Below are 26,230 nucleotides of genomic sequence, written 5' to 3' on the forward strand. Positions count from 1 at the left end.
CAGCACGGTTGGGAGGCTCTGTTTGCTGCGGTGGATCCACTGGGCGTTGATGCAGTGGGGGGTCTAGTGAAGACCCACTAAATTGACAGCAGAGCCCTCTCCGGTCGCCTTTGGGAAGGACAGGAGGAAGGTAAGTCAACCGAGGAGTGTCTCTTGTGGACCCAGCCCAGTGTAGACAGAGCAGTAAGTCGACTGAAGCTACGTCAAATCCAGCTCTGTTATTCACGCAGCTGGAGCAGCGTAACTTAGGATGACTTCCTGCGGTAGGACAGACACTGTCTGAGGCCTGAGTTTCCCCTGCAGTCTGGATGCTCAAACACCGGCTTGGCAACACAAGTCAGCAAGCCCAGGCCACATAGAGACAGGCTCAGTGTGCAGTGTGGACAGACCCTCAGACAACCCCGGTATTGTCAAATGAGGAAATCCTGCCTGTGTTTGACTTGCTGGTAGAAGAGCCGAGTGACCTTGGAGCTCACCGAGCTTCACTGACCAACGCAGCACTCCAGCACCTGAGCTCTCGGGCTCCCTGCTGAAAGAAAAGCTGAATGAGTGACCAAGGTCAAAGAGAGGTGCTCGTCTTTGGCCCAGGGCAGGGAGTCCCACCCTCAAAGCGAGAACATTTCTCTCTTTGTCTGTCTGTGTTGGGGCATGAGTGATAACACGTCCTCCTGTGTGGCGGTTCAGTGACAAGACAGAACACAGCTTTTAGCAAGCAAACGGCTGGTCTGCTAACAGGCTTCTGCCTGTCAGCTTTCCACCTTCCCCTTTATTCTCTCTCACCCCCCGCGCATTACATTCTCCAACAGATAAAAGGAATACACTGGCTTTGTTTAACATTCTTATTTACCAGTTTCTATCTACCGCATTCCTTGCTCTCGGGCCTTGAGCCCAGTCCTGGGAGGCTTCCCACGGTTCACGTCATCTGGGCGAGATTCCAAGGTTGATGCCCTTGGAAGGAGCTGTGTGTGCACAGGTCCAGCACAACACTCCAGGTGTGCCCTGAATGTTGCCAAGCGCATAAACCTTGTATGAATCCTACACTCCTGCATTTGCTATTTCAGAGAGTAGTTTCTGACTGTCTTCTCAAAGACAGGGTACGAAACAGGCCTCAAACCTGACTGAGTGGAAACAAGAACGATGCAGCTCGACTGAGCCAGCTGAGATTTGAGATGTGCCCCTTTGCTCGAATGAGGGAATGACCTGTGAGGGGACTGGAAACCTGACCGGCCAATTCTTAACTTGCACTCTCTCCGCATCTTTCCTCTGAGTGCCGTCACGGTAGCTTCAATACTCCAGCAGCGGACGCCCTGCCAGCTCTGGGCCCGACAAGCTTTCCTTGGGATTGGATTCTGGAGAGCAGGGGGGCAGGGAAGCAACAGGTGCATCTGACTCCTTGGTGAGGTTTTCCTTGCAAGATGTGTGTGTGAGTCTGTGTGTGTCGGAAGCAATGAGTGTGGCACTCTCACTGAACCCACAGAGGGCAACGGTGGCTGGAGCGAGACAGTAGAAGTATAAAGGGGCAAGGACGGGCGTAACGATGATGACTGTGTTGTGTTCATTCCTTAGATCTGGTGCCACCGCCTTTCCCTTTAGGCTTGTAGTTTCCCAAGGGTAAAAGTAACCATCTGTTGAGATACAAGGGCATGTCTGTGTTCATTCCTGCGAGCTACACAGGGTTTGATGTTGCTGCTTTCAATCCTCTGGCTCTGCCGGGAGAAGGAGCAATTCAGGCCATCACTGAGCTGAGGGAGGGAGATGATTTTCTGACGGGGAGGGACGCCTCCTCCTAAAGGTGCTTGGCAGGCAGCCCTCCTTCCCAGGTCCGTCCCGACAACACCCAGTTGAAAAGGGACCCTCCCCAGCCCTACTCAGCGCAGTGACAATGAGCGAGTGAGCGTGGGGGAGAGGGAGCGACGGAGGGGAGGGAGATGGCGTGAGCGGGCCGGGATCTCAGCGAAGGGCGGCACAAGGGTGTTCAGTTTTGTAGGGTGTGGAAGTTGGCAACCCTAGATCCAGGGGCAACAACTCCAACCTCCACAGAGGCTGGGCAGGGGCAGGACATCAGCTTGGAGGGGAGCGGTGGGTGGGGCAGTGACATCACAAAGGCCTTTTGCAGGAACTCAGCCCATTGGGCAAAGGTGGTGGGGAGGGGGTGACCTCACAGAGAGACCCCGACATCAGCCGGGCAGGGCAGAGGTGCAGGTGGGCCAGGGCAGTCTCTGAGACCCCCCCGGCTTTGCTGCCACACGTCTCCTCCAGGTCTCCCCTCGAGGACGGGGAGAGAATTAGGATTCCCGTCTGTGAGCATGAGGAGGAGCCTCTGTGGAGTTTTCTCCTTTCCCACCACTGATTGTGCCAGAAAACGAACTTCCCTTGGACAAGGTCAGAGGCTCCGAGAGGTTTGGAACCTGTTGGGTCTGATGCACCTGCTGCAGGCAGAATTCTTGGCACAGAAAACACTGGCTTAAGGGGGCAGAATCTGATTTCCTACCTAGGACTTTGACCCTTGGAATCCCTGGGGACCTTGGGGTTTATCCTTTTTGGTTTCCCTTTTCCTCTTTCCTCCCTCCTTTCTCCTCTTCTCTTGCTTCTTTTCCCCCTTTTCCCAGTTTCCCTCCCTTTACCAAGGAGGGGTGTGTGTGGAGTGTGGGCGAGGGAGGTGGGACGGTTGCTCTCATTGCGGGAGGTCCTCACAAAGAGGTGGGTCCTGATCTGAGAGTGATCCCCTCTGATGGTGACCTGGGCCGTCCTTTGAGACATCTGGTGAGACCCCTCAGCGTCTTGATGCTGATTGGCCGAGCAGGGGGGCTATCGACAGCGAGGAGACTCAGGTCCTTTTGGTCTCCTTTCAAATCAGGCAAATGAGTCACAACCAATCCAATGACAGGTTTCAGAGTAACAGCTGTGTTAGTCTGTATTCACAAAAAGAAAAGGAGGACTTGTGGCACCTTAGAGACTAACCCATTTATTTGAGCATAAGCTTTCATGAGCTACAGCTCACTTCATCGGATGCATACTGTGGAAAGTATAGAAGATCTTTTTATACACACAAAGCATGAAAAAATGGGTGTTTATCACTACAAAAGGTTTTCTCTCCCCCCACCCCACTCTCCTGCTGGTAATGTATGGGATTAATCTTGCTGCTTCTCTCCATTGTCTCTGAGCAGTTCATGATTTCCTCTCATGTTCTAGGTCTTCTAAAATACTTGCTGAATAATTCCTGGGTCACCTGAGAGCACTTTATTCCCATCGGTCAATGTATGAGATTCAAGATGTGACAGACAGGTTGAAAGTCAGGAGCAGCGTTTCCTCTAATTTGTTACGTCCGTGTAGGTGTAACCCTTCTGCCAGGCCAAGTTGATAGCAGCAAGGGCCGGGTTCAGTACACAGGGGTTCCCTCTCATCAAAGCAAATGCAAAACTGGCTCGAGCCCCCACCCAGTGACCTGGGAAAATCCTACACACCCCCTGGGCGCCTCAAAGAGGCAATACGTCCCCTCTCGCAAGCAGAGAGTCTCGGTGGAGCAGAGAATCTTTAATAACATGAGGTAAACGACATCAGCATTAAATTGGGGAAACACCACAACTAGTGTTCATTAACCAAACCATGAGCAAAGACCCACCCCAGCAAATTGGGCCACATCCTTTCCCTCGGGTTCTTGAGTCCCAGAACCCAAGCGTCTCTTGAGTCCAGCAATCCACAAATCACCCAAAGTCCAAAAAGTCCAGCCCCAGAGTTCAAAAGTTCATCTGCAGAGTGTTACTCCCCAGTCTGGCTAAAATGTGCCTGTGTGTGGGGAAAGAGGTAAGGGGCACCTTACGTGTCCTGAAGCTGACTGCCCCATGGGGCTCCGCTCCACTCCACCACAAACAGCTCCGCTCTGCACAGCTTGGCTCCGCCAGCCTATCCACGAACAGCACAACTGCACTCTAGATCTTCCGGCTCCCCACTACTTGACACAGTGATTTCAGCTCATAGTAGTGGGAGCCTTAGTGCTGGTGCACCTTAAGGCCAAAGCGAACTCAGCACACTACCTGTAGCAAGACTCTTAATAGACCCAAAATTAACTCTGACAATCTACGGCGGAGAGAGACAGTGGTGTAATTGGTGTTTCAAACCCACACCCCCAGATACTAATACCTGTCTCAAGCCCCTCTCCATTCACAGAGTTTTGGAACCCATGTCCCTTGCCTAGCGAGTGCTACATAGTTGATGGTGAGTCCCTCCGTCATAACAAAAGGCCAAGTACAGTTCCAAGCACAGTTCCCATAATCAGGGTAATAACAATTTATTCTTCCTGCCCTAATAACAGAGACACTGGGGATCCCACAGCAGCCAAAATGACCATTTGGGCAGCTATGGCCTCATTCTAGGCGGGGTGGGTGTGCCTATGCAAATGAGATCGGCCCCTGAACTTCTTTTCCACAACTTGCCACACCTCACCACCAGATGTCAGGGTGGAGCTCATCCTGACTCTGCTTACATAGGGAATGAATTTTGTTATGTGCACCAGTAGGGAAGTGAGGTGTGACCCCTCACCTGTCTCTTGGTGCAGATTCCAAAATTCATTCTGCACATGGACAGTGTGTGGTAGGGGTGAGACTGAAGGGTTCGGAGTGTGGGAGGGGGCTCAGGTGGGGCAGAGGGTTGGGGTGTGGGCTGTGGGGTGGGGACAGGGACGAGGGGCTCAGGGCTAGGGCAGAGGGTTGGGGTGCAAGGGTGTGAGGGGTCCGGCTGGGGGTGCGGGCTCTGGGGTTGGGCTGGGGATGAGGGGTTTAGGGTGCAGGTTGCCCCAGGGAGAGAGGGCTCCCCCCAGCCCTCTCTCACCACAGTAGCTCAGGGCCAGGTTAGAGGCACCTCTCTCCTGGCCGCAGCAGCTCCGGTGGGGCCGGGTTGGGACTGGGGGAGGGGACAGGATTTATTTTTCCTAAGTCAAAAGGGGGAAGGGAAGGAGTTATGCTTCATTTTTTACCTCATAAACTTAGGTCCCGTGTAATCTCCAAGATGCTATGGTAATAAGACACTGTGTCATGTGGTGAGCTCACAAGAGCAGAGGGTGTGAGAACTACAGCAACTGAGAGGGCAAGGGATGTACAGTCAGATTGTTTCAAAAGCTGCATTCGTCAGCTGATATTTAACAGCAACGCTTAGCTAACATAATGGAGAAAGGAATTCTCTGCTAAAGATTCAGCATGCCCCTTTGGTCAACTCCACCCGTTCTCTGAAGGGAGAGTGCTCTGAACAACCCCTCCTCACCCCAAAACACACAAGCCCACAGCTGAGTACCCACTGTCGGCAGACGGATACTGGGCTAGATGGACCTTTGGTCTGACCCCGTCTGGCCATTCTTATGGTCTAATGTTCTTATCACATGCTCAGTAACATCCGCAAGTTGCTTCCCTCGCTCGCCACCAGAATCTGCTCCCTGCAACCAAAGGCAGGGAAAATCCCCCTGAAGCGGGGAAATTGGAGGGGAGGGACGGGCAGTGGGGCAAAACGGGGACAGGATCAGGGGTTCAGATGCGGGGGCTGATCTGCCAGGTAGGTGCAGAAGGGGAAACCCCCAGATTGAGGGTGGCAGAGGGGATAACAGTTACCACAGATGGGGTGAGGCATCAGCAGCAGTTCCAAAAGAGGGTGTGGTGGATGGTAGAAGGACTTGTGTTCCTCACTGGATGGTCCATCTCAGCACCCCCTTCCCAGGGCTGTGGTGTTGAAGGCCCTGGGTGGCCCAATGCCCAGGGACTGCAGCTCTTCTCTTGCTGACATGGTGGACTGAGCTGTCAGTGGAAACTTGATTCAGGGAAATAGTTTACACACTCCCCCAAAACCCCCTCATCATAAAGCAAATGGAAACTTTTATAAGTGTTTAGCCAGTTTCAAAGAATTTCTGGCCAGTTTCCGTCTCTATAAATTTGTCATATCTGCTGTTCTGATTGCCTGAATTGGTCTCCCTGTCCTGAACCCCCCTGGATTGCTGTAGGTCCGCATCTTTTCATGATTGATTTTTAACAATGTTATTTGGGTGACACTGTCCAGTAGTTCAGGAACCCACCGGAGAGGTCGGAATTAGGAAACCCCGGTGATTCAATCCCCCTGGCCCGAGCTCTTTCATTATTTAGCCTCCGGGGACCAACTTCAAAAGGAGCGCTGGAGAGAGCCCCACCACACCACCGTGCTTCACACGCTGACCTGGAACACGGGGACCCTGGTTCAATCCTTCCTCCCTTGCAGACAGTGGGGGGTGATGCTGGCAGCACCAGCTCATGCTCAGGCCTCACTGAGCCACAGATCGAGCACAAAGGCAGGCTTGCCTCGGTGGCAGGACAGAGCAGAGGGCCCAAGGGGAGTGTCTGTGACGCCCTCTTCAGGCTGTTACCGTGCCTGGGGAGTTGGCTCTTGGTGGGTGAAATCAAACTATCGAGCTCCCAATCCCCATGGGGTGTGTGCCCTGGTGTGTAACACTCTGCCCCGAGGTTCGTACTCACACCCTGAGCTACGCTAGGCAGCTGGACACATCCCAGGTGAGTGCTGTGAGAGACGGGTCGGGCTAGGACACCTCCCCCTTGTCATGACTGGCTCTCAGTTGCCCCATCCTCTTCTGGGAGCATGTGCAGAGAACTAAAAAAGCTTTCAAAGACTGGGCTCTTTCCGTTTTGATTTTCCTTCCACGCTCTGCCGGCCTGTGTCCTTGCTGCCTTTTTGCTGCTGCTTCCAGGTGGTTGGTTTGAGGTCCATGGGGTCTGTGGTGTCCCGGTTTGGGTGGGTTATTGGAGGAGGGGGAGGACTAGTCTATGGCAGCAGCCTGCGATTTGCCTTGCCTGCCCGGCTTGTGCTTTTGGCTTCACTTTTGGGTTTTGATTTTTTTCTTCTGCTATCATCAATTCATCACTTCACCACGTAACTGTCTGGAGCCTGGCTCGGAGCTGGAGGCAGGAGGAGAGAGACAAGAGTGAGATTTCAGTGTCTCCAGGTAGGGACCATGGCTCCAGGAGGCCCCAACCAACACTATGGGGTTTTTAATCCATAGCTGTTGGTGGGTCTTGGGGAAACCCTGGTGCACCAGCGGGGGAGGGTGTCTGACGGGAGTGGGTGGGGTGGCGGGTGGGGGGGAGGGGGCAGAGCTGGGAGGTGGAGGGGTCTGTGTGGTGGGAGCTGTGGGAGGGTAGGGGATGGGTTGGTGCTGTGGGAGGAAGAGAGGGGGGTTGTTGGCAGGGGGCGATTGGGTTGGAGGGATGGGGACTGGGTCTGGGAGGGATCTGGGGGAGGGAGAGGCTATAGGGGACTTGGGTCAATGGCATGGCTGTGGCGGTTGGGTTGGGAGGTAGTGAGGGGCAGCACCATGGCCCCAGGGGGACACAGCATGGCTGTGGGGGGCTGTGTGGGGGGGTGGCACAGCTGGGTGGGGCGGCTGCAGCCTGGCTTGGGGGGAGGAGGACAGTTGGGGGGGGACTGTGGAGGGGCTCGGCCACACTGGGGCCTGGGGCCTTGTGGGGAGGCAGCCGCACGGGACTGTGTGGAGGAGTAGTGGGGTGGCACCAGGCCATGGCTGTTGGTTTGTCTTGGGGCATCTCTGGTGGGGTGCACCAGCAGGGGCTGGGGGGGGGGGTCTGTCACCCACTGGCTGTAAGTTGTGGCATTGACTGATCTCGTGACATTTTGTATCTTCATTTTTATTTAAAAATACAGATTGATCCCCTCCAGCCGGGGCTTTGAAATCACTGGGCCCCTGGGCAATGGACCTCTTGGCCCCACATCCCTGCTGGAGGGCCGGGGGGTGAGGCTACAAGACATGAAATAAGAGACAGACCCCACCCCCCCGGGCCAGACCCAGGGACTCCAGCGTGGTAGGATCCCGGAGACGCCGGGTGGAGCAAGCCCGGGGCCCAGCCGGGCAGCAGGAGGGAATTGCGGTCGCTGCCTCGCCAGCCCCCCGGGCCTCGGCTGCTGCTGCTGGGGCCCCCCGAGCCCTGGCTGCGGGAGGGGGAGGGACATTCCCCCTGCCCCCCCGAGAGACTCTCCCCATGCAGAGATCCCGGCCCGGCCCCCCCCGACTGGGACCCCGAGCCTCGCCCCCAGCAGTGCCCCCCAGGGAGAGAAGGGGAGACCTGCTGTAGCTATTGGAGAGGAAATGCCTATCGGAATGGCAGGACAGTGACCAGTTCTTCATGCAGGAGGGAGCGTGGAGAGACTGGAAGGGGCAGCTGGAGCAATCAGTGGGGAGGGAGTTGCGGGCACCCAGCCTTGCCCAGCTCCATTCACTGCAGCCCCCTGGGCAGATTGACTTTCCTGGGAGAGCGGAGGGGTAGGGAGAGGAAAAGCCAGTTCCTGCCTCTGCCTGGTGCCCACACTGCTGGGGGAATGTGTGGCTGGGGGGACAGTGTCAGGGGGGATCCCCCAAAGTGGCTCCTTTAATTCTGCTCTTTTCTGGTGTTTGGCTCAGAAGCTCTGTTCCTGGGAGAGTTTAGTAGCATCTCGTGGGTTTAGTCCCAATGGGAGAGGTTGGGTCTGTGTTGTAATGACGTCACTGAGGCTTCTCCCAGCATGGCAGAGTCTCGAGTGTCTGTCTGCAGGGAAAGAGCTGGGGGGAATCGGGGTGTGAAATGGACTAACACTAATTCAGAAACCTCCCGAATTTCCCTTCTCGCCCTGACAGGCTGCAGAATAACGACCCTGGTTTGCTCCAGACTGTCCCATCTTCCTTGGGGCCAGGGAAGGGAAATGGCTGTGGTGGATCCAGCTCAGGGAGGGGATTTTGGGGGGAGCTGCTGGGGAGGGTTGTTGTAGAGGGGGAGGGGCAGGAAACACTCAGGGTGAGGTGCGGGGACAGGGACTGATAAGCCTGCTGGGACATGCTCAGCCTTGGGTCTGATTTATGAACAGCCCCATTGGGAGTGTGTCAACATTGCCCCATTTCTGAAACTGGAAACAACCCCCTGGACAGGGCTGGGAAACCAGAGCAGAGCGCTGGAGCCTGAGCCCCCTAGGCAGAGGCTGCGATGAAATACAAAGGGAAGGTGCTGGGATTCCTGTCCCTGTTCCTGTTCCCCTGCACTGAGCTTTGCCTCCCACTGTGCCTAGGAGGTGGGTGGTAAATGAGAAGACCCTGCCCTCCTCCGTCTGCTGGGAGGGACACGGCGCTCTCCCCGCTCTGTTCCCTGCAGCCTCCTGGCCACTCTGAGCAGGGTGGGGTGGGATTCGGCTCCTCTGCTCTCCCAGACCTGTCCTAGGTTTGTGCTTCTTCCCCCATGAATAGTGGGGTTGTGACTGGGGCAGCAGGCACTGAGTGGGGGGCACCTGTTGTTTCAGATGCCGGTGACCTTTGCGGAGGTGGCTGTGTAGTTCACCGCGGGGCGGGGGGCTCTGCTGGACCCCACTCAGAGAGCCCTCTACAGGGACATCATGCAGGAGAACGATGAGCCTGTGACCTCGCTGGGTAAGGATTCCTGTCCCCTCAGGTATGTGAAGCCACGGGGCCTGCATTTCTGAATCTGGTCAGTTACATTGCAGGGGAATGGGTCACATAGCCACTGCGAGAGAGGCGTTCACATCCAAACCCCCTCCAATGGGATAGAGGAGTTATGAATCTAATGGACATGATAATTCATCCCCGTCCCTCCAGCTTTCATGGGGGCAGAAACAGTGTATTATCCTCTCTGCATTGATTCTCACTCACACACAGGATCTCTGTGCACCTCCCTTCCTGCGACTAGCTCCATGTGTGGGGAGGGCTCTGGGGGGTCAGGCATAGGCAGGGGTTTAACACCAGAGCTGTGTGTGCCTCAGCAAGTCCCCCAGAGCCCACAGACCCTGAACACTCCCAGTAAGGCTGTGAGAACTCCCCCCACAGACATGGGCCTCTCCCAAGGGGGCTCAGTGACCATGTTCCCATCTGTTCACATCCCACAGTTCCCCAGGAAATCATGGGGTCAGGTTAAACTCAAGATGTGCCCTTTGTGACAAATACTCCATCAATCCTCAGTGCATTCTGATCATGCCTGATATCACCTCCTGAGCAGGACTCCGCATTCCCAAACCTGACCTGATCGCCCGGCTGGAAGCAGGGGAAGAGCCGTGGGTCCCGGATCTCCAGGCCAAAGCAACATCCCAAGAGGCACCTGCACAGGTGAGGAATCAGTGACACTGATGCAGAAACTATCTGGCAAATGAAGGAAATCTGAAAATCCCCAAAATGTGGGGTGAGCTCCCTCAGTTCTGCCTCATCTCACCCGGTCAGGCTCTGGTCAGCAGCAGGTGTCATATCATCATAGCAGATATCGCGCATGGCTTCCCACCCACCCTGTTGGCTGTCAGGAGTTTTCTCCCTGACTTCACTTCCCTGGGAGTGTTTGGATGGGGTGTGGAGACAGAATCCAATTTCTCAGTCTCCCCAACTGTTGCTGTGTTCTGTTTTCCCTCTTTGCTACTCCCCTTTGTGTCTTTTCTGCCAGCCCAGGCACTGACTCCTGCCTGGATTCTCTCTCTCTCCCCCAGCAGATGGTGAGACAATGAGTGAGAACGAGGAGGGGAATCCACAGCAGCAAGGTCTTGGGAAAGTGGAACTACAGGAGACATTTATGAGAAGGGAATTTTTCCCAGTGCTTGGAACAGAGAAAAGCCTGGAGCAATCAGCACAGGTCAGTGAGGAAGCTGGGAAACAGCTCTTGGAAGAAAGTGGATAAATCCATTGAATGTGGAAGAGGAGGCAATGGTCCCCAGGAAACCACAGCCTAACAGACAAATCACAAAGAAAAGAAACCCTATAAATGCTTGGGCTGTGGGAAAAGCTTCAGTCGGCAGTCTGGCTTTATAAAGCATGGGAGAATCCATACAGGAGAGAGACCGTATGAATGCGTAAATTGTAGGAAAACTTTCAGTCAGCACTCAGGCCTTATTTGCCATAGGAGAATCCACACAGGAGAGAGACCATATAAGTACTTTTATTGTGGGAAAAGTTTCAGTGCACCATCAGCCCTTATTGTACACCAGAGAATCCGATGCAGTGGGCTGTAGCTCACGAAAGCTTATGCTCAAATAAATTGGTTAGTCTCTAAGGTGCCACAAGTCCTCCGTTTCTTTTTGCGAGTACAGACTAACACGGCTGTTACTCTGAAACCACACAGGAGAGTGACCCTATAAATGCCTTGAGTGTGGGAAAAGCTTCAGTCAGCACTCAGGCCTTATTTGACACTGGAGAATCCACGTGGGAGAGAGACCCTATAAATGCTTGGATGAAAGGAAAAGCTTCCGTCCCAGCTCATAACTTCATAAACATCTGAGAATCCACACCAGACAGAATCTATGAATGCTCTGACTTTGGAAAAAGTTTCATTTGAAGATCAAACCTTGCTTCACATCAGACAGTCCACATAAGAGAGAACCCATAAATGCTTGGATTGTGGGAAAAGCTTCAATAAATGCAGGAAAAGATTCAGTCCGAGTTCATACATTATTCCCCATCAGGTAATTCAGAGAAGAAGGAGCTTGAATGTGGGGGAAGCTTCATTTGGTGTTCACATGGCATCAAGCATCAGCAGGTCCATAAAGGGAAGAGCCTCTCAGATGTCCTTAGCATGGAAAATGCTTCAGTTGTTCTCTCAGTGCCCTGACTAGGGCTGGCCATAGTAAAAACTCCATTAATTCCCACTAATTCCCACACACAGCAGTGGCATTTGGTTCCCAAGTATCCAGTTGCCCATGTCTAGGAGCAGGTTCCAGCAGCAGCTGACCCAGAACTGATCAGTGACCCTCTGGTTTTTCCTGGTCTAAGCAAAGCCCAGGCAGAGAAGTCCTGGTCAGCCCCTCTTCCCTGCTGCAGCCCTAGTTGCTGAACTGATGGGGGAAGGGAGAGAGAAACTCCCTTTGACACTACACCCCATATTTGTCATAATTATGATGCATTTTGTACAAGATGGGTCGTGTAAGGTGTCATTGGAAAAGTTATATTTTGCTGAATAGGAGTATCCTATTTGTATGCATGTATCAATTTGGTCGCTGAAGTTATGAATATTGACTATGCATCTTTATTTCAAATGTAGTTACACCTGGGTGACACCCACTAGGTAAGATGCTTCCAGTGTAGACAGCTGGTTGCGAAGGCCATCAGGGAAACAACAGGCCTTAGGAGAATCTTGTCCCCCACCTGGTGACCCTGCTTGAGAATGCTCCAGACAGCCTCTGAGTAATGGACTCAGCAAGGTAGGCAAGGGCATGTGACCAGACCACATGACACGAATCTCCATTTGGGTACCTATGTTTTCCCACAAACTGGTCTGAGAACCGAGTTTGAAGGGAAGAGTTTCTGCCATATGGAACAGCTCTATATGCTATATGCTATATCTATATCACTGGTTGTTCTTTATTTTCACGTTGCTGAACACCTGAAAGAAGCTCCAAAAGAAAATGATTTGGAGCAGGAGTGGGGAGCCCAAGCTGCAAAGCAACTGCAGCTTGTGCCTTCAGCACCTGCAAGCCTGCTTGTGTCATCAGTCAGGGTGAGCAATTGCTAAATCATACCCAAGCTTCCTAGTCTTTTAGACTTCGTTTGCGGTTTTGTTTATTTACTAGGTAATCTGCTTTGATCTGTTTGATATCACTTCTATTTTTCTGTAGTTAGTAATCTTGTTTCATGTTTTAATCTGAACCAGTGTGCTTTGGAATAAAGTGTCTGGGGAAATGTGCAGCCAGAACCTGGGACAGGAGGATAAAGGGACAGATGGACAAACAAGGACAAAATTTTTCTGACCCTTCCCCCAGTCACCAGGTCAGTCTATGCAGAGTCTGGTGATAATGGTGATGTCATCAGTCCTTGATATGTCTTTCAAGGTGTAACCACAGTGTCTTTGTGGGACACAGCTGAGGGTGCCAAATTCTGGACAAACTGCTGAGAAATAGGGCAGATTAGGATATACCAAACCAGCAACCAAAGCTAACTTCTGCTTCACCCCACTGGCTACGAGAAGTCATAAAAGCCGTTTCCTTAAGGCAGTCCAGTTTTTATATCACCACCAAAACCACTGGGTTCAGAGAGGAGAGGTTCTTTACAACCAGTCTCATCCAAAAAACAAAAAGGTTCTTCTGATCCCAAAGCTCAAATCACACACCCAGGTCACTATCTACCTTAGCTCTCACCCCAAAATCATACGGATGCCGATCCCTTAGCACCTAAAATCTAAGGGTTTGTTCATAAAAATCAGGTGAGCGGTAAAATTGGTTCGTGGAATCAAATACAAGCAGTAACTGTAAAGTTCTTAGCTGAGGCTTGAAGCAGCGATGGCAGTGTCTGCCCGCCCGCTCCCACTGTCCCGGCCCTTTCTGCCTCTGAACCCCCCCGTCTCCGCGCTCTCTCCTTCGGGGCAGGTCTTGGCTCCTGCATCGGCTGCAGCTGCAGGCTCTAGTATTGCCAGCAGAGGCAGCAGAGGGTGCTCAGGCTGCTTGCCGAGGGGCTCCCGCCCGGAAAAACCTCCGCTCCGTTTGGGGTTTGTAGATCCCCCTTTACAATCCACAGGAGTGAAAGTGTTTCCTTTTTCAGGCCTGCTCTAAAATGCTCAGGCTGTCTCTGAGCACCCAGCCACTTTCTGCTGGACACAACTGCCCAGACCCCCGTCTCCCTCCAGGTCTGTTTGCATTCCCTAGACTGGCTTCCCCACTGGGGACCTTCTGTTTCTGATCAGACCCCTTTGGAGGAAGGGATGAGAAACAGACACTCAAACAGGTTTCAGAGGAACAGCCGTGTTAGTCTGTATTCGCAAAAAGAAAAGGAGTACTTGTGGCACCTTAGAGACGAACCAATTTATTTGAGCATGAGCTTTCGTGAGCTACAGCTCACTTCATCAGATGTATACCGTGGAAACTGCAGCAGACTTTATATACACACAGAGAATATGAAACAATACCTCCTCCCACCCCACTGTCCTGCTGGTAATAGCTTATCTAAAGTGATCAACAGGTGGGCCATTTCCAGCACAAATCCAGGTTTTCTCACCCTCCACCCCCCCACACAAATTCACTCTCCTGCTGGTGCTAGCCCATCCAAAGTGACAACTCTTTACATAATCAAGTCGGGCTATTTCCTGCATAGATCCAGGTTTTCTCACATCCCCCCCACCCCCATACACACACAAACTCACTCTCCTGCTGGTAATAGCTCATCTAAACTGACCACTCTCCAAGTTTAAATCCAAGTTTAGATGAGCTATTACCAGCGGGAGAGTGAGTTTGTGTGTGTATGGGGGTGGGGGGGATGTGAGAAAACCTGGATCTATGCAGGAAATAGCCCGACTTGATTATGTAAAGAGTTGTCACTTTGGATGGGCTAGCACCAGCAGGAGAGTGAATTTGTGTGGGGGGGTGGAGGGTGAGAAAACCTGGATTTGTGCTGGAAATGGCCCACCTGATGATCACTTTAGATAAGCTATTACCAGCAGGACAGTGGGGTGGGAGGAGGTATTGTTTCAAATTCTCTGTGTGTATATAAAGTCTGCTGCAGTTTCCACGGTATACATCTGATGAAGTGAGCTGTAGCTCACGAAAGCTCATGCTCAAATAAATTGGTTAGTCTCTAAGGTGCCACAAGTACTCCTTTTCTTTTTGCGAGACACTCAAACCTCTCCTTCCCCCAGTCTCTGCCAGTCCCTGCTCCTTCTCTGGTGGGGAACTAAAGTAAAACCAGCCACTGGGGCTGCAAGCAGCTCCCGCACCAGCATACAGAGATTGAAAGTTGAGGGGGTGGGTTGGAATGTGCTGGGATCTCAGCCTGGGCCCTAGTGGGACAGGTGACCCCATCACACCCAACCATAGGTGCTGACTTCCCCTCTGGCCGGTGAGTGCTCTGCCCCACCCAATTCCACCCCTTCCCCCAAGGCCCCACCCCTGCCCCGACTCTTCCCGCCCTGGCTCTGCCCCAACCTGCCCCCATAAGTCCCCACCCCCACTCCTCTCCTCCCCCTCCCTCCCAGAGCGAAGCACCGTGAAACAGCTGTTTCATGGTGGGCGGGAAGCAAAGGGAGGGAGAGGAGCAGGGACGCAGCAGGATTGGGGGACGGGGTGTGGGGGGGAACTGGGCTGTCGGTGGGTGTGGAGCACCCCCTAATTTTTCCCCGTGGGTGCTCCAGCCCCAGAGCACCCACGCAATCAATGCCTATGCACACAACCACACCCAGCAAGGCCTGCATTGATTGTGTCCCATTCTGTCAGTCCCAGCAGAGAGACCAGAGACTCATTGGTTCATGGAGATCAGGCTCCTTCCCACCCCCGGGTGTGAGGGGAGCTCACACTAGGGGCCCTTCACTGTACAGAGTGTGGGATAAACAGAGAGCTCTAGGGGTTCCTGGTTTAGTGCTAGGTCTCTTGGCCAAGAGGGCAGCTGTTCTTAGCCTGGTGGCTGCTGCTTCTGTTTCCCTGCACAGTCTCCTCAGCTCTCGTGGGCTCCTGGCTCTTTGCAGATGGCAGCAGGTGTGCGGGGAACTGGCCCTGGGGCTCCTGCGCTGTACAGTGTGTGCTAACCAGAGAACTCCAGTCCCCAAGCTCTCAGGCCACTTGTCCAGTCTGGCTGCAGGAGGAGATCTGGAGACAGACAGAGGGGGTCTGGGCGAGTCGGGGGAGCAGCCCCCTGGGACCAGCCATGGAACCCCAGCTGTGGTGAGAACGGAACGCTTGCAGGGATGTGGCTGGTTACAGGGGCTGCCATACGGCTGGGTTCAATGTTGCAGCTATGTAATGCATTGCACTGGGAAATTTGTACATTCTTGCAGCTGGATGGTGTGAGCTGAAATTATGTTCTTTAAGGTGAAGGCTGGCGCTGCTCCCGTTTTGCTGGAGAATCCATGGCTGGAGCTTTGTAGCCACCAGTCACACGCCTTCGTTCTGTGGCTGTTTCATGTGGCTGGACACTGCAGCCAGGAGTCTATTGTGACAGAGTGGATCTGAGATCAGATTCAACAGTGATTCTGGGGAGTGGCCGCCTGTGACCAGAACAGCAGCTGCAGCTGCGATGGGAAAGGCATGCTGGCTGGCGATGCTGCTGGGGAAGCAGCTGGTTACTTCCTGAGCAATCGGATACAGTATTGTCACAGATCCTGACTCATACAGGGATGAGATCCATTGTCACAAGTGTGTAAGGCAACCCGGTTCCACGGCTGTAAACTTCCTTCTAACCAGTCAGTCTTCCTGCTGCGTGGCCGCCCGAGGCTGTCAGCGCTGGGGGATGGCTCAGGCAGAGGATCTCTCTGCTGCTGGGGTTTTGCTGGTGAACATATTGCCTGAGCATTGCAGTCATCAGTCAGACACACGGGACAGGCAGTTACTTTTGGCCAACAGAAGTGGCCTCCGGGAGCTGTGAGGAGGAGGCTGGAGAGATGAATCCCTCAGCCCATGTCACTTGCAGCTGACTGTACCAATGGGACCATTCCCAGACTGCTGAGCGGAACAGCGGGATGGGGGAGTGGGGCCACTGTCCAATGACAAGGACAAAACATATGGGCTGGGGTGCAGTGAAACAAGCCAGAAGCATGAGTTCAAATCATCTCTCTACTACTGAGCCTGTCTGTGTCTGCAGGTCCCTCCCAGCCCGTATGCCTGACCATGACTTCATCTCCTCAGCCCTAGAAGGCGATCTAGCATTGGACACCTTGGCAGCCCCTTGTGCTAATAAATTAACAGAGAAGTTGCACGAGGTCAAAATGGGTCTAGAACTAGGGGCTCTAGTGTGGAAGCCCTTGGTCTTAGCTATTCACCCCACTGGCTTTAGTCTCAAAGTGTCAAATATCTGGTCTTTAGCTCTCCTGTTGCCAACCATTACGGCACACCAGGGGTACCAGAAAAGGCGGTCGGGGGGGCCATGGCCCCATCACTTTTCAGGGTTATGCCCTCCCACTTTTTACTGGCCAACAGGGGGAGGGGCAGAGAGTGAGTGGGGGATGGGACCTTGTAGGGGAAGAGGTGGTACATGGGTGGGGCCTTCTGGGGAAAGGGGGTGCAAGGATGGGAGCTTGGGGGAAAGGGGTGGCCCAGGGACAGCAAGAAAGGGGCAGTGAAAGGGGTGGGACAATGGTTCAGGCCCCCCCCCACTTTTAGGGAGCTTCCATCGCCCCTGCACCACACCAGAGCCAGCAATAGGAACCCAGAGTCCTGATCCCAAATGTCCTACAGCTGACTAGCAAACACATGTCTAACCCACTGGCGAAGTCGTTGTCACATCCCTGCTGGTGGCTGGTCCACTCATAGCACAGTAACGATTCCCAGAGCTGAAGGCGGGGCTGGGATCTGAAGAGACATAATTCAAATCCTGCAGCCGAGCCAGGGAGGGGCACTTTGTAGTTCAGGGTGTGTTGTAATTGTTTCTCTTGTGTTGCTGTTGTCTAATGGTTTGTTTAGTTCACACAATCAGGAAAAACCCTTTAAAATGGGCTCATGGTTTCTAAACATTTTAGTGGTAGGTTATGGAGTGATGTGCCACCAAACGCAGCTGCTCCTCATCTCAGCCATTCAGCACATACGTGGCTTGGGAGTGCCACATCCTGGCAGGTTAGAAGATTGGTGGGCACCGTGACCAGCCAGCTCCCTCCAGAGCTCCCTGAACACTTCCTGAGTTACATGGGTACATGCAGTGAACCCACAGACAGGCTGGAAAGGAACATGTCACAGGCTGGCCAGTGCACCCAGCCGGGTAGCTAAATGAGCCTCTCTCTTTCACATAAACAACAAGGAGTCCAATGGTACTTACCTACATGCCTCCAGCTTCCACCCAGGATACATCACATGATCCATTGTCTACAGCCAAGCTCTAAGATACAACCGCATTTGCTCCAACCCCTCAGACAGAGACAAACACCTACAAGATCTCTATCAAGCATTCTTACAACTACAATACTCACCTGGGGAAGTGAGGAAACAGATTGACAGAGCCAGACGGGTACCCAGAAATCACCTACTACAGGACAGGCCCTAATTAGGAAAAAAACAGAACACCACTGGCCATCACATACAGCCCCCAGCTAAAACCTCTCCAGCATGTTACCAACGATCTACAACCTATCCTGGAAAAAGATCCCTCACTCTCCCAGACCGTGGGAGGCAGGCCAGTCCCCGCTTACAGACAGCCCCGCAATCTGAAGCAAATACTCACCAGCAACTACATACCACACCACAGAAACACGAACCCAGGAATCAATCCCTGTAGCAAACCTCGTTGCATACTCTGTCCCCAGATCTACTCTAGTGACACCATCGGAGGACCCAACCACATCAGCCACACCATCAGAGGCTCATTCACCTGCATGTCTACTAATGTGATATATGCCATCATGTGCCAGCAATGCCCCCCTGCCATGTACATTAGCCAAACCGGACAGTCCCTCTGGAAAAGAATAAATGGACACAAATCGGACATCAGGAACGGTAACATACAAAAGCCAGTAGGAGAACACTTCAATCTTCCTGGACATTCGATAACAGATTTGAAAGTAGCTATACTTGAATAAAAAAATTTCAGAAACAGACTTCAAAGAGAAACAGCAGAACTAAAATTCATTTGCAAATTTAACACCATTAATTTGGGCTTGAATAGGGACTGGGAGTGGCTGGTTCATTACAAAAGCAGCTTTGCCTCTCCTCGAATTGACACCTCCTCATCTGTTGTTGGGAGTGGACCACATCCACCCTGATGGAACTGGCCCTGTCAACACTGGTTCTCCACTTGTGAGGTAACTCCCTTCTCTTCATGTGCTAGTATATTTATGTCTGCATCTGTAATTTTCACTCCATGCATCTGAAGAAGTGGGGTTTTTACCCACGAAACCTTATGCTCAAATAAATCGGTTAGTCTTTAAGGTGCCACCAGACTCCTTGTTGTTTTTGTGGATACAGACTAACACGGCTAGCCCCTGATACTCTCTTTCACATGTGAGTTAAGCAGTGCCAGGCAGCTCACTGGAAGTCCATTGGCATATGGAGCAAGCAGCAGTATGAGAAGATGCCTTGGGACCAGCACCCCAGGTAGACAAACACGGTGGGTGGGGGGCAGAGTTCTGGAATGAGTTCTGGAAATATAAGAAGCAAAAAGATGTTTTGTCCCCCATTTCCTGAGGAAACCCCTGGCCGGGCCTGGGGTGTTCAGGAAAATGTGGATCCTGGTCACGACTGCAAAGCAGCAGCTCTGTCAAAGACTGAGACCTTGGGAGAAACGCCAGGGAGCTGGAAGCGAAGGGCAGTGGGGAGTGGCCAGGCACAGGACAGCCTCGGTCTGTGGCATTTGCAGCTACTGATTCCAGGGAGACAATTCCCAGAATGCCCAGAGCAGGGCTGAGCCCTGACTTCATGCTGAACTGGGGGTGCTCAGCAGCTGCCAGGATTGGGCCCTAAGGATTTCCCTGTTTCCCAGCCTGGTTACTATGGGCCGAGGCAAAGGGCTGTGTCCCTTAGATACTCACAGCTCGTTTCAGTGAAGGCGGGGATGGCTGGTCTCTGGGGGTTTAACCATCCCAATGGTCATTAAAACTCCAATAGATCTGAGTCATTTGTATGTTAAAATGACTGAGAAACCTTCATCAGCCAGTTCCCCAGGGACACCGACAACCTGAGTGTTAACAAACGTCTCTGGCAGGCTGGTCCCCCAAGGCACGGGAAGGTCCCATGAGCTGATCTGATGCTCCCTGAAATCAGTGGAAAGGTTCGCAGCCACTTAAATGACCTTTGGATCCACCCCCCCCCCCAGTGACTCGGTCAGTCGCCACCAGCGCCATTCGCTGCACCCTAGTAACCGGGTTCTCTGCAGGTGACGTGCAGGGGGGTGGGGAGGTGCCCCCTTCCCCCCGCCCGGGGCCAGGACACAGGACTCCAGCGCACTATGGCCTGTCCACCCTCAAGTCAGCCCCTCCCGCTGCCTGTGCACTGGAGAGCTGGCTGCAGCCCCTCTGCACCGCTGGGATTCCCCTTCCGTGGGGCACTGGGGCTGCTTCCCCTCCAGCAGCTAGTCCGAGCTGCCCCCTCACTGCCGTGGCCTCATTGCTATCGGTAGTGTGCGGGCTTCAGCGGTGTCAGCGTGAGGACATGTACCCAGGCCAGGCCCGGGACAGCAACTGTGGGCCCCAGCGCAGAATAGACAATGGGCCCCCTACGAAGCGGGTCCACCTGACCTTTGGGCTGCATTGCGCCCATGCTGTGGCATGTTCCCTCTTTTTTCATCCATGTGTGCAAGACGTGTTCTGTGCACCGAGGCATGTGCAGATGTGCACCCCAGTAAAACCAAAAACCTTGATGTCATATATATGTTCAACAAGTTACCGTAGGGCTAATGACTCCAGCCAGGACAGGTTGGGCATTTTAGCACTCACTACTCAAAGAAATAAATTTAAGTGTAAGAGAAAAAAATTATGAAATGCGTCGACCAGTCAAAACAGTAAAATTGCACCCTTTGAAAGAATAAAATTACAGAGGACATATGCGTATTGCAGGAAGTACCAAGAAGTAACAACAACAATAATACCAGTGTGTGTTGGGAGGTGAATGTGACACAGAGACAGGACAGTGTGTGTGTGTGAGAGAGAGTGAGAGTGAGAGTGAGTAACAGGACAGTGTGTGGGTGAGAGAGAGAGTGTGACAGACAGGACAGTGTTTGTGGGCGTGTGACTGACACACAGAGAGAGAGGACAGTGTGTGTGTGTGTGTGTGTGTGTGTGACACAGAGACAGGAAAGAGTGTGTGTGTGTGAGAGAGAGACTGTGAGCTGGCTGCTGGGGCAATCTCAGAAACAGTGCACTGTCTCTTTAAGAAAGGTTTCAGAATAACAGCCGTGTTAGTCTGTATTCACAAAAAGAAAAGAAGTACTTGTGGCACTTTAGAGACTAACCAATTTGAGCTCATGCTCAAATAAATTGGTTAGTCTCTAAGGTGCCACAAGTACTTCTTTTCTCTTTAAGAAAGGCACCCAGTCACACACACCCCATCCAGAGGAGAATGGAGCAGCTCCGCCACCGAGTTCTCCTGCGCCAGGCTGTGTCCCCTCGCCCCTGCTCTGCGGAGATGGGTACAGGGGCAGGGGGACACCCTGACATCAGCACCCCCCAGTAGGGTGACCAGACGTCCCGACCTTATAGGGACAGTCCTGATATTTGGGGCTTTTTCTTATACAGACGCCTATTGCCCCCCACCCTCTGTCCTGATTGTTCACACTTGCTGTCTGGTCCCCCCAGCCCCTGCTCTGCACACCTAGCAGAAGAGGCCCAGCCAGGAGCAGCAGGACAGAGCAACGTTGCGGGGAGGGGCACTGGCTGCCTCTGCAGCTAGGAGGCATGTGACTCTCTCCTGTGCGGCAGGGTCCCCCCGGCCCTTTGAAATGGCCCAAGCCCCTGGGCAATTGCCCCCTTTGCCCCACCCCCCTGTCGGCGGGCCTGACCTGAGCTGGGACTCACACCTCCCTGGTGCTGTTGAGACCCTCTATTGAACTAGGCCATTCTTAATGCAAGCAGGGTGTGAAGGAGCTCTCCCCTGACACCCCTAGTGTGAGCTGGGAAACAGGACTTCAGGAGCTGACCTTGTTTGCATTGACACACCTACTCTGCCTCGGTGCTCAGCACGATGGGGCTGCTTTGCCCAAATGGTCACTTTTGGCTGGGGTTGGATCACAAGTCACTTTGTTATTGGGGCAGGGCACTAAAGGGTTGTTATCCTGGTTGTATGAATCAAGAGCAGCAGAACCGTGCTTGGCATAGCCTGATTGAGGGACTTGCCCTCAACTGAACTGCACTCCATTTGATGACTTCATAATTTTTCCTGCTATATGTAATTCATACTTAGGCTCTTCCCTCCTATTAGCCTTAGACCCTCTCACGACCTCAATCTGGCCCTGCTTGTGAAATGCAGAGAACCGTCTGGAGATGCTCTCAGCCCCTCACCTTTGACTAGTGCTGTCTTGATTCCCATTGCAGCCAGTAGTAGCTGAAATCGTCTAGGATCCTGGTTAGAAGGTTAGATCCAGGTGCAAATGCAGCAGTTCCATTGGGTAGGGAAGCGGCCAGAGCAGAGAGAGTACCCCAGAGCGGGGACACCCTAGTCCCTGTTCTAAGTGACCACAACAAGACTGGAGGTCGAGCCCCACAGACATCCTGGGCCCAGCTTTACCAGGGTTATGAGGACTCTGCCACACACAAGAGTAGAAGGAGAGTCCCTGAGGTCAGGCAGGCCTCTGGGTAAAGGGAGTGGGAGTGAGGACTCCCATCCTATTGCTAGCCCATTCCACCGGGGTCTGTGCCACAATATCAGGACCACTCGCCCTCTTAGCTTTTCTGCAGCTGCTCCCTCCCTCTCCTTTGCTGTCTCTGCTCCCTTTGACTGTTTCGGCACCTGGCCCACAGGGCTTCCTTCCAGCTGGAGACTCTGTTTTCTAGGTCTGCTCCTGTGGATAGGAGCCTCTCTCCTGATTCCTAAGGACTCCACAGGAGAAAGGGGCTTCTCCAGGAAATTGCCTCTGCTTCTGGGAATCTATGCTGCTCTAGACACCGTCAGAAATCTTTTGGCTCCTCATGCACAAGGCAACTGGAAAGCTGAGTGCCCATCCAGGGGCTTGAATCCTGGACCCTCAGATTAAAAGCCTGATGCTCTACCAACGGAGCTAGTTGAAAGCATCTACCCTTCTCCCACAAGAGCAAGTAGGCAGGCAGGCAAAAGAGAGGCAAAAAAAAAAAGTCCCACCAACGCTTTGTCTTTTTCTCCTCAGCCACTGCCTATCAGCAGGATTCTTCCTCCTCTGCCATCAAATCTCTGCACCTCTACAGTCCGCTGCACCCCAGTCCCCCGTGCTTCCTCCCCGGAGTGGGAGTTCTGTTGGAGGAGAAGGTTTTTGTATTTGGTTCTGTATTTGTATTATGTGTATGTGTAGAGGCTGGTAGGGGCAGTGTGCCGTGAGAGAAGCTGAGCCCTGATTCGGGGCCGGGGCGTCTCTGACTGGGGTCCTATCAAGGGAGGCAGCCAGTCAGGCAGCGGCACAGAAGCCAGCAAACAGAGCTGTAAACAGGGGAGTTTGAAAGGGGAATTTGTCTTGCAGTGCTCGTTGGGGGTTTGGCTTTGCTGTGGGGGTGGGGTTTTGGTGTGGTTTGTGTTTCCCAGATGAACAGGGTTTAGGTGGGAAGGGTATGACAGACACAGAGGCAGCAGTGGTAATGACCCAAGTAGTGGAAGACACAATGAAGATGACTGGATGTGGAAGCTGTGGTATGTACATGATCCTGGAGGGAGGACCTGGAAAGAGTTTTGTCTGCATGAAGTGCCGCCTGATAGAGCTGATGGAGGAAAAGATCCGCGGATTGGAGATGCAGGTGGAAAGTCTTGTTGAATTTAGAAGGGGGTTCGAGCAGATTGTGAAGCAAAGACATGAGGTGGCTAAAGGGAAAAGCTCAGACTTGCAGATGGAAGCAGGATCGAAGAACTCTGAGGGGAGACTGCTGGGTGAAGAAAATGGACAGTGGAAGCATGTGACTAAGAGAACCAGGCAGAGGAAAAGACGGGCTAGTGAAGGAGAAATAGAGCTCAAGAACAGGTTTGCAGAGTTGGAAAATGAAGAAGGGGCTCAGCAGGTAATCGCTGATGGTGGAAGGGCAAGGAAGAAGAGAAGAGCGGCTAGTCCTATAGGAAAAGGGGAAGAGTCAATGGAGACTACACCACATATGAGCCCCAGGAGGATACAGGATGGGTTGAAGAGGATTACAAGGGAGAATAGGAATGGAAAGAACTTGCAGCTAGAGGGAACAGGGGATAGACTGGAGAATCGCACCATCACCAGGAAAAGGCAGGTCTACATGATCGGGGACTCCTTACTGAGAAGAATGGACAGACCTGTAACCAGAGCTGATCCAGAGAATAGAAGGGTGTGCTGTCTTCCAGGTGCTAAGGTACGGGATGTGGACCTGAGGTTGAAGAGGATCCAAAAGGGAGCGGGAAAGAATCCCCTAATTATCCTTCATGTGGGAACAAATGATACTGGTAGATTCTCACGGGAATGTATCAAGGGAGACTATGCCAGGCTGGGGAAGACGCTTAAGGAAATCGAGGCTCAGGTGACCTTTAGGGGGATTCTTTCTGTTCCTAGGGAAGGGCAACAAAGGTGTGACAAGATTATGACTATCAACAGGACTGAAGGTAAATAGTCCATTACAATCTACATACCACACAGACTATGCTGACAGCTTGTGCCTCACGCTCTCAAAGAAACTGTGGAACCACCTGATCAACATTCTCTACTGCAAACAGGGAAAGATTAAGAATGAGCTCTCAAAACTGGATACTCTCATAAAAAAAACAACCTTCCACACAAACTTCCTTGTGGCTGGACTTTACAAAAACTAGACAAGCCAATTACAACACACAATTTGCTTCTCTACAAAAGAAAAAGGACACTAAACTATCTAAACTATTACATGCCACAAGAGGCCACAGCAATGGTTCCCTCAACCCACCCAGCAATATTGTTAATCTATCCAACTATACTCTTAGCCCAGCAGAAGAAACTGTCCTATCCCGGGGCCTCTCCTTCTACCTCTCCACCCCCACGAACAAGATACAGTTCTGTGGTGACCTAGAATCCTATTTTCAATGTCTCTGACTCAAGGAATATTTCCAACACACCTCTGAACAACATACTAACCCACAGAGATCTTCCTACCAAGACTACAAAAAGAAGGATTCTGGGTGGACGCCTCCTGAAAGTCAAAACAACAGACTGGACTTCTACACAGAGTGCTTCCGCCAATGTGCATGGGCTGAAATTGTGGAAAAGCAGCATCACTTGCCCCATAACCTCAGCCGTGCAGAACACAATGCCATCCACAGCCTCAGAAACAACTCTGACATCATAATCAAAAAGGCTGACAAAGGAGGTGCTGTCGTCGTCATGAGTCGGTCGGAATATGAACAAGAGGCGGCTCGGCAGCTCTCCAACACCACTTTCTACAAGCCATTACCCTCTGATCCCACTGAGAGTTACCAAAAGAAACTACAGCATTTGCTCAAGAAACTCCCTGAAAAAGCACAAGAACAAATCCGCACAGACACACCCCTGGTACCCCGACCTGGGGTATTCTATCTGCTACCGAAGATCCATAAACCTGGAAATCCTGGGCCCCCCATCATCTCAGGCATTGGCACCCTGACAGCAGGATTGTCTGGCTATGTAGACTCCCTCCTCAGGCCCTACACTCCCAGCACTCCCAGCTACCTTCGAGACACCACTGACTTCCTGAGGAAACTACAATCTATCGGTGACCTTCCTGAAAACACCATCCTGGCCACTATGGATGTAGAAGACCTCTACACCAACTTTCCACACAAAGATGGACTACAAGCCATCAGGAACAGTATCCCCGATAATGTCACGGCAAACCTGGTGGCTGAACTTTGTGACTTTGTCCTTACCCATCACTATTTTACATTTGGGGACAATGTATACCTTCAAATCAGCGGCACTGCTATGGGTACCCGCATGGCCCCACAGTATGCCAACATTTTTATGGCTGATTTAGAACAACGCTTCCTCAGCTCTCGTCCCCTAAAGCCCCTACTCTACTTGCGCTATATTGATGACATCTTCATCATCTGGACCCATGGAAAAGAAGCCCTTGAGGAATTTCACCGTGATTTCAACAATTTCCATCCCACCATCAACCTCAGCCTGGACCAGTCCACACAAGAGATCCACTTCCTGGACACTACAATGCTAATAAAGGATCGTCACATAAACACCACCCTATACCGGAAACCTACTGACCGCTATGCCTACCTACATGCCTCCAGCTTTCATCCAGACCACACCACACGATCCATTGTCTACAGCCAAGCTCTAAGATACAACCGCATTTGCTCCAACCCCTCAGACAGAGACAAACACCTACAGGGTCTCTATCAAGCATTCTTAAAACTACAATACCCACCTGCTGAAGGGAAGAAACAGATTGACAGAGCCAGAAGAGTACCCAGAAGTCACCTGCTCCAGGACAGGCCCAACAAAGAAAATAACAGAACGCCACCAGCCGTCACCTTCAGCCCCCAACTAAAACCTCTCCAGCGCATCATCAAGGATCTACAACCTATCCTGAAGGACGACCCATCACTCTCACAAATCTTGGGAGACAGGCCAGTCCTTTCCTACAGACAGCCCCCCAACCTGAAGCAAATACTCACCAGCAACCACACACAACACAATAAAAACACTAGCCCAGGAACCTATTCTTGTAACAAAGCCCAT

The 26,230-nt window shown here is 52.5% G+C and overlaps 1 long non-coding RNA gene across 1 annotated transcript; it reads left to right on the top strand.

Moving 5' to 3' along the window:
* Nucleotides 1-472: 472 nt before the first annotated feature.
* LOC125636533 (uncharacterized) lies at nt 473-12,359 on the top strand. Its single transcript, XR_007356626.2, has 4 exons — nt 473-1,396; nt 9,310-9,458; nt 10,020-10,126; nt 10,495-12,359. It is a non-coding gene; the product is annotated as an uncharacterized LOC125636533 (long non-coding RNA).
* The last annotated feature ends 13,871 nt before the right edge of the window (nt 12,360-26,230 follow it).

Source organism: Caretta caretta, chromosome 5 (genome assembly GCF_965140235.1).
Source record: "Caretta caretta isolate rCarCar2 chromosome 5, rCarCar1.hap1, whole genome shotgun sequence".
Taxonomy (NCBI): domain Eukaryota; kingdom Metazoa; phylum Chordata; order Testudines; family Cheloniidae; genus Caretta; species Caretta caretta.